This window comes from Takifugu flavidus, chromosome 15 (assembly GCF_003711565.1).
Source record: "Takifugu flavidus isolate HTHZ2018 chromosome 15, ASM371156v2, whole genome shotgun sequence".
NCBI lineage: Eukaryota > Metazoa > Chordata > Actinopteri > Tetraodontiformes > Tetraodontidae > Takifugu > Takifugu flavidus.
Genome location: NC_079534.1, coordinates 4425633 through 4440442, shown reverse-complemented (window position 1 = coordinate 4440442; position 14810 = coordinate 4425633). Strand labels below are relative to the sequence as shown.

At 48.9% G+C, this 14810-nt stretch overlaps 1 long non-coding RNA gene across 1 annotated transcript; it reads right to left on the bottom strand.

Moving 5' to 3' along the window:
* Positions 1-6642: 6642 nt before the first annotated feature.
* Positions 6643-14184, bottom strand: LOC130538795 (uncharacterized). Its single transcript, XR_008953980.1, has 3 exons — positions 12761-14184; positions 12263-12319; positions 6643-7145 (listed from the first exon to the last, which is right to left on the bottom strand). It is a non-coding gene; the product is annotated as an uncharacterized LOC130538795 (long non-coding RNA).
* Positions 14185-14810: the final 626 nt, after the last annotated feature.

The following is a 14810-nucleotide window of genomic DNA, read 5'->3' as shown; positions in this document are numbered from 1 at the left end:
ATTATATATATATATAAGCATTATTAGCATTTAGCTGTGTGTCTAGCTGTGTCCTAAAAGCACCTCTAAACACCCCCGCCCCCCCCCACCCTCGACCCTCAACTGTCTGGCAGAGACACACATGGAACTAATGTGCCAGCAATGTAAATCCATCCACATCTGGTTCAGATGACCTCAATAGTGACGTAGCCAACATAGCATACATACCAGGAGCAGAGCGTGCCCAGACCTTCTGGAGGTCCTGGGTTGTGTAAAAGCAAATTCTGCCTCGCAGGAGGCGGCGGGGGAGACCCGTCCCACCCCAACCCCAGCTCGCCGGGTACTTTCCTGCCTCTGTTGGAGCAGATTTCCTGCGTCTGCTTCATGGAACATGTTTTCCTGAAGACAGGAATGATGGCAGTGTGGAGGAGGGCCGGGGGAGGGGGCAGCCTGGCCTTTGATGCTAAAGCTGCCTGCGCAGATCAAACTCCAGATTTGTGAGGATTTCTGAACTTTGCACACATGACTGGGCCTCAGGGTGACGCTAACATTTAGCACGCCCCACCCAGACGTTTGGACCAAAGAAGGAGCCGTTCTGGTGCCGGAGTGGCCTCCTCGTGGCCCTAGTGCAGCTAAATCTTCTTGAACAACCATGAATCCATCATCACGGTGCATCTTCATGGCTGCATCACTGATAGTAGATGGAATCGCCTGGCAACCCACTCTCCCACGCCTCCAGCCCCCACGTGCACCTGTTCCCCAAACCATGGTTTACCCAAGAAGCATCTTCATTTGACGGGAAATAAAAGCCTTTTTTTGGAATTCCCAAGACCGTTTACATGCTAAAATGACTGAGTGAATTCCGTATCAAACAGTCCAACAGTGGTTTCTATCTGTTGATGTCATCTGAACTGTGTCATCAGAAATAAACGTATTAGATATAAACTCGGCTCATTGGGCAGATCATTGGTTGCATAATGAGCTCCGGAAAAATCAAAAATCGTATTATTCCGGCCCGTTGCTCCTCTTTGACATGTCAGTGGGGAAAAGGGGGAAAAAAACCAAGTCTCAGTGCTGAAAGTGGGTCAAGTGAAGACGTGAGGGTGGGGGTCCAGCAGGATTCCAGATGGGTTAGGGGTGGGAGGTGGGCTGCTGCCTCAGGTCCATACTCAGGGGTCGGCCCGATGGAACCCATGTGTGGCCCGGGGAGAAGGTTCATTCCTCAAACCAGATGTGCACCAGCTCAGGTGTCGGTTTTTCTTCTGTTTGAGACGTTTTCTCCCTCGGCTCCGCCTCCCTGACAGCCGCTCGGTCACGGAAGGTGAAGCTGCGTCCCCTCCCTGTTTCGCCGTTTTGGAGGAACAGATATTGACTTGATGAAATTCCCCGAGGCCGGTGCTGAACCCGTGCACCGCTAACGACGTTCCCACTGACAGGTGGTCTCCGAGAAGCTGCTTTTACCTTTGACTGTGTTTGGAACGCGGCGCACGGCCGAGTGATTTTAGATTAAACGTTTCACTTCCAAAGATCTGAAATGACGCTGGAAACTCTGGAGCAGAAATTAGGAGCGGAGGGCAGGTTAAGATAATAACAGCCGGGACACCGGCAGGATCACAGCTGGAACTGATCCTCCAAAGAGAAAACCAGCAGCCAGGCGTGAAATATTATCCCTGCAGGGGTGCACCGCTCCGCACTCCACCTGGAATTTTAGCCTGGAAATGTTATGTAATTTTTGGCTGAGCTGCGTTCAGCTTTATTCACTCGCACTTTAAGTTATCGGCCCTCAAAACCCGGAGAAGAGCTGAAATGAGTGGATTTGAAGAGGTTTTCCATGAGAGAACAGCCAGGCGGTGGTCTCCCAGCAGGCGGCTTCCAGAGTGAAACATCTGCAGGGACGGATCCGCACGGATCACCGCTGGGATCCACTGCTGCACAAACCACATCTCCCAAAGTGGGAGTTTCTACTTTATCCTGGATCTTTCTTTTATCAGCTTCACCTTCTCCAAGTTTCTGAGGACCAGCTTGAAGGTGCTGGGTTCGATATTTTAAATGACCCCTCGTCGGGAGTCCAATATGAGGAAGGTGTGATGAGGGTCCTCCTCCAAGGCTGTTAAATGTGCTCATTTATTGAGTAACGACACAATAATTCTCTGTGGTCGGCAGCAGAAGGTGAAGGACTGCGCAGAAATCCGAAGCTTTGGTCCCGTCTTGCTTGTCTAACAGGGCCGATATGAGCTTCACGTTGTATCCTGGAGAAGGCCAGAACCAGGCTGGGAGGGGTCCGTCTCCCCAGACGCCACAGTCGTCCTGAAGCAGCCTGAGCAGAACTAATTTTGGAGATGTAATCATCGTTTCATTGGCTTTATGAGAGCAGAAGCAGACGATCGCACATCTTTCCTTTCATTTGTTCCTCAGCCTTTGCCCAATTCCGCCGACAGATTGCAGTTCACTCCCAGCTCTTCCCCAAAGACCTGAAAAATAAATTATGGAAATGTTCAGTCAGAGAGCAGGCAGATGGGTCGGATATGGACCTGTGTGTGCGTGCGGACACTTCTGGAAAACAGCTCCAGCAGGAGGAGAGACCAGCGGCCGTCAGCGTTGAGGCCGGAGCAAAAGCAGGTTTGGAGAAGGAAAAACATCTGGACGGCTGAAATTTAGAATCTTAAACCTGACTCGTCTTCTCACGCCGTCTCAACAAATGACGCTCCGAAGACGAATGAAGATCTGAACAGTTGTCGGGAATGTCGGGAATGATGGTGGACGGATGGCGCTGACAACGACTGACTGCTTCTCGGCCTTGGCGGATCTCTCCGAGCTTCTGCTTTATTATCCAGCATGTGATGAGTTTTATGTGGAACTCATCTATTTACTCGCTGTTTAGAAATGATGTTTTCCCTTTCAGTCGTTCCGCCTCCAGAAGCCTTGACAAGGATGAAATTATTTTAATCAACAGTTTGTCTGCGGGAGAAAAGCCTTCCGAGGCTGTTTGAGCTTCCACTGCTGATTAGAGTCACAGCGGAGGGATCTGAAGGTGCTGCGGTTGGAACCGCCGGCTCACAGCCACGGCTCAGGCTCGGGGGTCATGTGAGGCGTTGGCATGGTCCCCCCCCCCCACAGTCTGGATCTGGAGGAGAGACGTGAGGTGTGTGTGGATGGTGTGTGTCCTCTGACGGAGCGGCGACCTGCAGGGGCTCTATCCCACCAGCCTCCGCCACCCTGCGGAGGAACACGTAGCCCGGATAGAGCTGTGAGGACGGAATCCGCGCTGAGCGCCGCGACCTTTTGACCTCTCTGCATGGACAAACGGCGGCAGCTCTTTGAAACAGCAGCTTCAAAGCTGACCGTCATCTGTTGAGGTGTGAATCATGGGAAACGGCACCACCCGACAGCCTTCCTCCCGCTCGCTCGCACAGCGACTGTGGCGCCGGCGGGCCTCCCACCAGATGTTGGCCGGCCCTAATACTGAAGGTCAAAGGTCATCAGCGGATAGTTTGGGAGGGTTTGTTTGGCGGGGATCTTACAAGAGTGTGTAGCACTTCATCAGCTGGAGGTAAACAGACCGCGCCCCTCCTTTTGACCCCGGGTGGTGCCGCTACGATGGAGGTCCGCTAATTGAATTCTGCCACCGCTAACTTAAAACAGATGATCCATATTTGTACCAGCGCTAACATGGATTACGTTTATTGGCTCATTTTTTAATTGCTTCATTTGCATGAGGATTTTCTTTCAGATACTATCAAATAAATAAACATCAAGTTCAGACTCCCAGTGCTCCACTGGGAAACCAATAAACAAACACGGCTGTTAGCGTCAAAGCTAATGCTATGTAATGATCCATAATTCGATATAATATTCCGGAAGGAATCTCAGTGTATGGATGGATGACTGTGGAATGTTTATGAGAAGATTCTGGAAGGAACCGATGGTATTCCGACGAATCTGTTCACCATCTGCTGGAGGTGGAGGAGCGGACCAAGAGTCAGTGGAAAGTTACTGTAGTTGTGTTGTTGTTGTTGGACGCTGGGAGCTTTGGGGAAAATGAGAAGCTGGATGGCTTCCTGGAGCCCGTAAATCTTTTTGATCTGGTGTTCAACGTTTGTGCGAGTTGGAGCTTTTGTGTCTGCTGGAGCCTGCAGACGCCGCTGGTACGCGCCAGAGCTCAGCCTGCCTGTCTTCATGTGTGATGCGCAACGTTCTGGAGACCTTTGTGTAGCATTATTATACCGCTGTCACACAGAGATGTGTGTGTGTGACTGTTGTGAAGTACTAACCACACAATTTATTTGCTCTTTCTTTGGCTCTTTGCACAGATAATGTCCCATAAACCCCCAGAGTGAAGCTGTTGCTTCAGCAGTGGTCATAATCCAGAGTCAGAGCCCCCTGCGTCCATCGCGGCGCTCCGTTTAAGCTAACGCTATTACCATTCATCACAGTCACACCTGTCCAAGAGCGCCGTTGGCTGCAGGGAGGAGAGAAAAGTCATTGTCATCGGGCCAAAAATGGAATTCCCCTCTGCCGGTGTCTAACATGCATTTGTCATACATCAAGCAGACAGGTCCCCCCCCGACTCCCCCTCCCCCCAGACAGTGTTCTGACCTGGCGAGCTCCATCCTGACTCATAAAAGAGGGCTAAATGAAACCCCCCCCACCCCTCTCGCTCTCGTCTCTGCAACCAGAACTCATTTCCTCCACACGGCCTATCAGTGGGAAAGACACACACCCGATATCGAAGTCAACGTCAGGAGGGCCAGCACACTCCCCCCACGCCTCACGCCACCCGTGACCCAAACACGGCTCCGACTGATGCAGACAAACAGTGAGTCTTCCTCATGGAATTCCCTGAATGTGGGAGTGGACCTGCAGATGTTGAAACCTTCATCCTCACTCAAACCAAACCCACTCCCAGAGGTCTCCCTCACCAAATCTGTGTTCTCAGAGTCACTTGGAAGGTCTCCAAATGTACACACACACACACACACACACACACACACACACACAAATACAGCTAAACTGTGTGTGCATGTGTGTGTATCCCAAAAATGTGGGACATCTTTTGGAATCCCACCAAACACACTGTGATGACCTGAAGGTTCCAAAGAATGATTGTTATCCACACGCTCTCTGTATTTACACGTCACACCTCCCATACACACACACACACACACACACACACACACACACACACACACACACACAGACTACTGCTGTTGCAAAACAAAATGTGAATAACACGCCCACATGCTGACACATGCATGAGTAAAAATAAACTCAGATTTTCCATTTGTGAAAAATGGACGTACATGCATGCACGTGCACGCACACACACACACACACACACACACACAGCGTTCTCTGTCTCTGCACAGATCTGGTCTGAGGTTATCGATATCACCAGCTCCTCTCTGCTCATTACAGCCTAGCATGTAAATCTAAAGCTATTCTGACATCTGACCGTCAGGACGGCTCCAGGGGACGAGCCGCCATCAGCGCTAAGCTAATGTTGAGATACAGTTCAGACATGTTTGTGCCCCAGCTGCATCTATGAGCCATCTTCAGTTCCCTCAGAGAACAGAGCGCAGGTATCTGAGGGCAAATAAAGCTGATTTATGTCCTGTTACATAACCTGTTCTGGCGTTGCTCATTGGTAATTTACTATGAAGCCTCCTAAAAGTCGACTTTCAGGAGCAGGGCCGGAGTCCAGCAGGCTGGCTGCCTCAGTCGGCTCCTCCACTTTGGTTCTGGACCAGACCAGAAACAGAAAGTACCAGTGCAGAGTCCAAACAACATCATTTGTGTGCATTTGTGGACGTGAATACATTAGAGAGACGGACGTTACGGGACACAGACTGTTTCACCACCCACTGAAACTCATCGCGGGCTTTCATCTGGTGCTGTTAAAGGAAATAGCTGAAATGGGATTGTTTTGCTGCTGCTGCTTCCTTTGTCCTCCAGACTGTCCTCCAATCACGGCCTGTTTGTAGCGATGATGTTGACAGCAGCTAGCTTATTTGCATGCAGCACTTGTTTTAACTCATAACAGAACATGAAAACGAGGAGAGACGCGATGAAGGACGGGCCTGCAGACGGTCCAGAACCCGTTCCACCAAAGGCGACCGCTCACGTTCACACGCCGCCTGCTCATCCCGACCAGTAGGAGGCGCTAATGTCCATGTCTCTTGTGGTGAACTTGAACGCGTTACATTCCTCATTATCACCCCCCAAACCTCGTGTTGTTGCTCCTCATTAGGGCGTCTTTATTTTAAATCCACCGTCTCAGCATCACCACCCCGAATATATGCTCGTCCACATGTGAGTACCATGGCATCCAGTCCTGCCTCCGCAGACGGCGTCTCCATGGTGATCTGATGTAATGAGTAAGCGTGCCATGGCACAATCAGCCTCTACCTCATTAGTGCATATTTATAAACCGACCCAGTGGCGGCAGACTGCATTAAAGCGCCCAGGCTGGCAGGCGTCCGTGCATGGCAGGGCCTGAAAGAAAAGGTGGACGTGAAGTACGGAAGAATAACAGGCCCAGGCCGGAGCGCCATCCAATAATGAACTGCAGATTGCTATGGGAACAAGGTCATCTCTGTTATTACCTCGCTGGACAAACAATGAACAATGGCTGGGATTGAAAACAGGGCCGTGCATATGTGCTTTTTACATTTCCGACTTTAATAAGGCAGCGTTTCATTATACACGCCGTGGCGTGTTTATGTAGCAGAGGCAGTCGAGTCTATATCTGCTTCAGTCTCCACAGACGGAAACATCTCTGACGTAGAAGGCCAAGGACCTACACGTGTTTGCAGTAGCTGTTCTCACGTCAACCCGGGCTGAAGCTCGTGGCGTTGAGGCGGTTTTGGGGGGGGCGGGGTCTCGCTGGGACGTAACAAAACGTCCAGATGTTTGCTGTGGTGAAGCTCTGGAGCTGGTCCACCATCAACGCTTGACCTCAGCAATGTTCTGGTGGCCGAGGGACCGAATCCCTGCAAGCCTGGTTCTCCTCCAAACCCAGAGGAGCCGACGCCGCCGCCTCAGCAGACAAACGGTGGCGGCGTGGAGCAACAACCGGCCGGTGTGTCGTCGTCTGGTCGCACTCCCGCTGCAAACAACCGAAGCGAGCCGCGTCCGGAAGAGTCAGAGGTTGGAGGACGGAATCCCTCCTGTGAAAATGGAAACGGCTGCAGGTTAGCGAAGAGGTTTAATTTGGTGGCGCGCGTGCCTCACCCCCCCCCACCTCAGCCCCCACTCTAAACAATCAGCCCGGGTAATGAAAGTGATAATGGTAATCTTTACATCCCACCGTGCCACCCGAGACACCAGCAACCCCCTGACACTGATTTAATTAGCTTTCCTCCAGCATGTCTTTCATCAAGCCCGGCCTCCTAAACTATTAATGGCCTCTCAGGCAATTTGGCTTGATCACTCAAACCAGTCTGCTCACTGGGAAAGGTGGGAGGAGATTAGCAGGGGGGGGGGGGGGGGGGGGGGGGGGTGCTCACATGCACAACCCAAACCAATGGGATCCATCATTTAGGTGCCTGTTGATCAGAATGAGAATCTTCCTGGATTTCTTTGATTGTTTCTGCCTCTAGCGTCGCTTCTGTCTGCCCCCTCCCCCCATGACAAATGTCCCACCTCCCTGATTGATGCTGTTTGTGTGGATTCCAAAAGATGTTTGGAATCTGACCTTGAAGCCTTTCATCAGAAGTAACCTCGGTCTGATGCTCAGGTTGAGCCGCTTAGGCCTCTTCCAGCTCTGCAAATCCGAAATATCGGGCTAATTCCTGGAGCAAGATCTGTTTTTCTGTGTCTGTTCTTCCATCTTCCAGACATCACATGTGGGCCGACGCTGGGATCATCTCGCAGCCATGTCACGCACAGCCCTGTGGACGAGCCCCGTGAAGGAATGAATGAGTCAGTCTGTCCCGTCCTGCGGGATGCGAAGCACGAGGAAATATGAAAAAAATGACTACAAATGTGGATTTGATTGCACCCTTCATCCGGAAACCGACTAAAATTCACCAGAACTGAACTCAGGATATCGGCCCTGAAGCAGCTCTTCTGCTCTCAGACTGGAGGGAGGACATTAAATCAGAAAACACCATCGAGAAGCACAAACTGGTCGCCAGTCTCAGGTGAAAGCCGGGAACCGTCAGCCGGTAATTCCGGATGATTTATGTAGGTTTGTAAAAGCAATAAAAGTCTCTGTTCAGAAGAACTTCTGTGGTAAATATTTTCCTCCTTAGTTTGATCGACTCGTGTTCTTCAGCCTCAGAAATCCATCCCGTCTGTTCCTTCGTCACCTGAGGCAGTTTCCACTAATTCAATCGAAGGCATCAGTTTCAGTGTTTACCCTCCTGTGTTCAGCTCTGGTTTCCATCCAATAGGTCCAAAATTAGGCCAATATGTGCATTTGTTGTGGTGCCAGCATTCATGGATGTTCCATCTTTTAAGATATTCAAAGTTCACGCCAACGCCATCAGAGCCTAGCAGCTCATACAGCAGCAGTAATCCCCATCATGACATGTTTGACATGAAGAAAATGCTGTCTGGCGCCTTAAAAGATGTGAATTCAAAGCATATAACTTCATTTAAAAGCGCGTTCACAGCCAGCATCCGAATGCTAATGAGCTAGTTTGTGCTAGCATGGTGACCCTCCGCAGAGACATGTGCCCGGGGACGTCAGCAGCAGCAGGGCCTCTGACAAAGATGGGACCTTTAATCTGACTTTAAGACGAACACATGAATGACATTTCGCTGCCAGAGGTCCCATTCAGAGCCAGCGGGGGACCAATCACAGCCAGGCAGCGATCAATGGTGGAGAAATGAAGCACATCTGCCTGGGGGGGTGGGGTGTGTGTGTGTGTGTGGGGGGGGGGGTGCTAACAGCACAATAGGAATTCATCCCTTTTCTTCAGCCTTTCTTTGGCCGATAAAGATTCAATTCACATGTAATAAAGGGCCTCAAGACAAGAGAAGAGAAAATTATACTGCAGGTAATTGACAATTGGGGCAGATTTTTAAGAAAAGAAGAGAAACGTTAAGCAGAAAAGTTCTTTAGTTAAATGGAGGTAATGAGAGGAAGGATAGAAGTATCAGGACTCCTTGATTAGAGTCGGTCTGACGTCCCTCTGGTGAGGACATCCCGAGATAAAGACCTGCCTTTGGGGTTCTGCTCTTTGCTCTTCAAATAAAAAGCCATCTTCTGTATAAAAGATAAGCTCACACACATAATATCCCAAACGCTCTTCATTCAAACATGAAACTAAGGTAAGGAAAAGAAATTCTGATGGTGTTTAAAAAGTCAGGGTTTCACTCCCAAACTGTCCATCCGAACCATGAAGATGGCTAAAAAAGGAACCTTCCCCTTTCCATCAGTGTGTGACTGTTGACCAAAGTTAGATGGAAGGTGGAGAAACAGGGATTCCCAAAAACCTCCTATTTTGGTCTGGTTTTTCCTGTAAACAAGTGGACATGGTGCTTGAGGAATTCCACAAGAGTTCAGTCAACAAAGGGAATTATATCATTATCACATGTGGCCGTTTCTTTAGACTCAAACAGAAAATTGAATTAGAAACACATCCGTGCGTGTGTGTGTGTGTGTGTGTGTGTGTGTGTGTGCACGCTCTTTAGCTATGCAGAATTTTCGCGCCTGGTTCCACTAAAACATCTCAGACTGAATCCTGACGAGCTGAGGAGCAGCAAATGTGCGGGTGTGTGTGTCCCGTGTGGAGATGCTTCCACTTTTAGAGCTTCTAAGATGTAATTATGGAACATGAGCGAGCATGAGATGCTAGCAAACAGCCCGATCTTATGATGCGTTCCCAGTTCGCTGTCTCTAAACAGAGTCTTTGTCCCTCTGAACTGCTGCTGATCTGGTTTCTATGGAGATCCTCTCACCCACTGATTGATTTTGCTAATATAAATCATATTAGACACAGCAGAGTATAAAAAAATGAACATAACGGCCTCGAATTTGCTGATATCATGTCACGGTTTAAATCGATTCATTCATCAACGGAGGGGAAAAAAAGGAGATTTCCATTTGTGGGGTTGTGCTTTGGCTGGTTGCCGTGGAGATCTTTGGATACGCTGAATGTATGGATCTTGGCCTTTAGGAGAAGAATGAGGCCAAAGTTCATCTTCTCCAGGTTTAATTGCCGTTTCTCCTTAAACGCCACATGGGAATCACATGACCTTTCTCGTTACGTTTACTCGCGGCTTGTTTGTTTTATCGTTCACGATGATTTTCCTCGTGCAGCCGTCTCTGATCCGGTTTCTTCTTAACTCGGATGCATTTTTTTGCCTCGCTGTTAAAATCTGAGCAGGCTTGGGGTTATAAACGAGCCCGTGGTCACCTTTAGGTCACCACTGGCCACAAATCTGCTGCCACAAAAGTCTCCTCATCTGCTTCCTTTCAGATTCCAGACAATCGGCCTTTTCTTCCAACGGCCTTCAGCACTGCAGCCATTTAGTCACCTCCAGCTCGCCGTCTTTATTGAAAAACGCCGAGCCGCACCGAGAGGTCGCTGCTGATTGCAAAATCCATGAAGAAAAAAGCGTTTGTGCTGCTTTGGTCTGAACCCGCATCGATCGGGGAGCCTGTTTGTTTGAAATGACCGAGATGATCACATGACCCCGATGTTGTGTGACGCTGTTGTACGTGATCTATAGCGTCTGTTGAGCATCCATCACGCAACACGATTTTATGAGATAATATTGAATTTTGGAAGGTTCATATTGGTGTTGGGGGGTTGGTGCATTATTGCTGGGTCAAACTTACTTATTCTTTAATGGTGGAAGCTCGTTTTTCAGCACGTTTTTATTTTTTTTTTGGGAGCCATAAACAAACCGAACGCCCCAAAGTGCGCTTTGCTAAATGAGGTGAAGTACCATTAAAACCCATCCTCCCAGACGTGAGTATTGACTGGGATTATGGAGTTAATGTGACAATAGATCACAGAGATCAAATGAGCAGGACAGCTACACCCACACTGGCCACCATTGTTTCCCTTTACAAGATGTTCCATCGAACTCTGTATTGGCAGACCCATCTGTTATCTTTCCTTTTGCAATTTAGACCAGACATAAGAATTAAAATGTCCTGGCAGGAGAAAAGAACCTGACCATCCGCAGCTAAATCCAGTTAATATTTTATATACAAGCTTTTAGGTTGTAGCTGTTTAGCCAGCAGAGATGATTGATTTCGGATCAATCACTGTGAGGAAAGACTCTCCGTGCACCCCACAAGCTGTTTCACCCAGCAAATTATTTATATTCCCATTGACAACATCGACGACTCCAGTTTTCCAACCAGGAATCAGGAAACTGCCATAAAAGCTACACATATTTTCCTTGTTTAGGAGCTGAAACTTTTAGGATGTTTGATTCATTTGGCTCCCACATGGTGTGACTTTGGCCTGCAACCTGGGGGAAAAGCATGAAAATGTAGCCACATTCTTGCCCAAAGTCTAATTTAATCAAACTAACCTGAAGGAAGTGGAATAAAAATCTCACATTGCGTGTGTGGGATGTGTTTCTTAGTCGCTGGAAACCAGTTCTTCAAACTAATTTGCTGTAAAAGTTCACTTCCCATGTTCAAATGCTGAGTGGTGTTGATGACGGACCAATTAGCCCGACTCATTAGCTGTTGGAGAGCATTAGAAAATAAAGCTGTGGCAGGATGGACCTCTCTCAGAGTGTTTTTGCATTATTGATTGAGAATTAATGGCGGAAACAGCTGTCATCAAGAGGCTAAGGGATGGTTGCAGAAGACCTCAGTAATGGCAGTCTGGCCCATTTACGAGTCAGCGAGACGGCTGTTAAGGGTTGGAGTGAAGCAGGAGGTGGAGAAAGGAGGTTAGAATGGGTGGATGACAGGATGAAAGCTGGATTTGCTGATAGTAAACACACGTCACCATAACATGCTGTTGTTTCTGATACAACATTTCATAGGAAACGGCCATGAAACTTCATAAACCATTCTGCATTTTTAGATTAGATTCAAACACCAAAATGAAACCACACTGTGCGATCGTAAAGGGCACTTTGTTGAGCGTATTATCACATCTCTCTGGACCCTGACCCCCACCCCCCATGGATTATTCAGAGCCTGCTGAGCTGTCATTAAAAGCCAGACATGTTGTTGTGTTGCTGTGCCATCGAACCGCACACTCGCGGCAGCAACGCTGGGTTCCTCAACACGTCCAGGACGGATCGCGGGCAGGTTTGTTTGTGTGAAAGAGAAAAAAACAGGAAAACCCGAGTAGGTACGTACCTGCAGAGGAGGAGGTTCCCTGCAGGAACAGGTATGCGTGCAGCAGCAGACGTGCACCTGTGAGGACATGTTCACACACACACACTATTAGGGTGCCAAACCTCAACCAAAGCCCAAATATAAACGCATCATTTAACCGTAATTGGGCATCAGACGGCCGTTTGAAGCTGAGAACAGAATGTCTCCTCTCTGTCGACTAAGTGCTCTGTTTTTGGCCTCGACAGCTCGTTGCCAGCGCTGCTAAACTCAGCTCTTACATCTGCATTACTGACATTTTCTGATGCATAGCAGCAGAACTGCTGCCACTCTCCCATAATTACACAGCTGGCTGTCATCGCTCCGGGGGGGTGAACAATGCGCGCACAATACAACAAAAACAACCTCCGGACCGAAGGGGAGCAGACGGCTGCAGGTAAAGGTGCAACAGAGGAATGTTCCTGACACAGCAGTGAAGAGAAAAAAGAATATTTGGTCTAGAAAGAGAAGAAGGTCCATTACCCAGATTGGACGGGCACTCCGAAGTGCGCACCTCAGCAAAGCCCAGCAGATCCCTTCAATTAGAACTGCTGGATCTGTGCCGGTAGATCTGCGCCCAGGCTTAATGGGCTCTTCCTGCTGCAGAGATTCGGCTCAACTCAATAAAAAAATCCTCAGAAATCCAAACAACAAGAAAGGTGTCTGAAAGGGTAAATAAAAATGGAGGTGTTGAAGGAGGCGGCAGTTCAGATGGAGGGGGGGGGGTCTGGAGAAGTTAGGGTGTCATTATAAAATAAATACTCCATTGTCCACCTACAGCCACGTCCAGCTGTCCTGCTGTCCATCGTCTGTCTCTGGAGATCTCCATCCATATCACACGTTTTGGAGAGACAGTTGTGACCAGACAAACACACACATCCTCATATTTCTCCATTTGTGGGGACTTCCACAGATACAAACACATTGCCCAGTTAACTTCCCTAACCCTGACCCCAACCAGTCCTTTAAAGGACCCACTTTGCAAGAATGTCCTCACATTGCTAGTAGAATAACTACGTTGGTGCTCAGAATATGGCAAAAACAAGCGCACACATACACACACTCACGCACAGACCCAGGTGTGTTCCATCTCCCTAATTAAGCTTTAATTAGGTGTGCAGCCCTGGGAGATCAGAGTGAAACAAGCAGATTAACTATCACGACAGCGTGTTTGTCAAGACGTAGAAGCAAAGCTGAAGAAACTCAGTCAAGTAACAAAAGCAGGACCAAAGAAAACCCCAAACAACAACAGAGACTTCGTGCGTCCACTTCAGAGGTCGCAGCAGCCTTTTGTGGTGGCGTTACTGCACCGTTTTGTCCTTTTCAGCCGCTCCTCTGTGTGTGTTTGGGGCTTCAGTTTGGGCTCCACGGTGTTGGTGTGACGAGGCGGAGTGAGAAAGATGGTGACAAATGTTGCTAATGTGTGACCCGCGCAGCTACAAGCTGCCTTTGGGATGATGTGGCTTGATTTGTGAGCAAATAGGCAACTGTTTATATTCAAACTCAAAGTACAGAACTCCTGGTTTGATTAAACTGGTGTTAATTGGTGAAAACATGACTGGAATTTCACGAGAGAAAAGGGGCTAAAACGATTGACACGGATTAGCGACACTCGCTACACTGCAAGACGGCAGCTTTTTTAACATAAGCAGTGACAAAAAGGGAGAAGAGAACTGTCAAACAGGTAAAAAGGGAAAGTGGAAAAACAGGTTTAATTGGACAGCCCGTCCTCGTCCTCCCCACTGGTGAAGACATAACAGGGAGATAATTAGACACCATCAGAGGGAACAGTTCAGTGTTCCAGCTCCTCACAACTGGCCCAGAAGTGACCCTTTAGGCTCTGGCTGTTTAGTGATGTGTTGATGTTGAGTGTTGATTTAAATACCCCCCCCCCCCCCCACACACACACACACACACACACACACACACACACACACACACACACACCCTCCATCCTCTGCCATTGAACAATGCTAATGCTCATGGATGCAGATGTCGTCCAATGCAGCAGATTGCATCATCCTCCAGTCCTCCGTGCACTTTCACCTCACTTGACCTCTAATCTTTCCCCCCGCCCTGAACCTCCAATCACCTCGCTGGCGTCCTGTAATGACAGCACTCTTAAATGAGCTCAGTCCACTTCCAGGCTTTGCTCAGACAGCCCTGGTTCCCCTCTGCTGTTATTTATCCCCCAGCTTTCTGCTCTTCCTCATCTTTAATGGGGCTTGATTGCTCTTGTTTTCGCGGCCGTCAGTGTCTTCCAGTAATCGTGAACAGGCTCGTCCATATAATCCACGGGCCTGGTTATGAGCTGTGTCATGTTGGAACTCTGCTTTTGCTCCCGGCTGTGTCACTTAATCTGATCTCTCCCATCATGTGCAGTCACTTGGTAAAAGAGGCAGAAACCAGAAACCGAGAAGCTCGAACATTTAGGCGTCAGCGCCAGAATCTGCAGCAGATTGCAGTGACTCAGTTGGGCCGGAGTGTCATTATGAGCTTATTTCCGTGGTGACCAGGAGATCGAGATGATGAA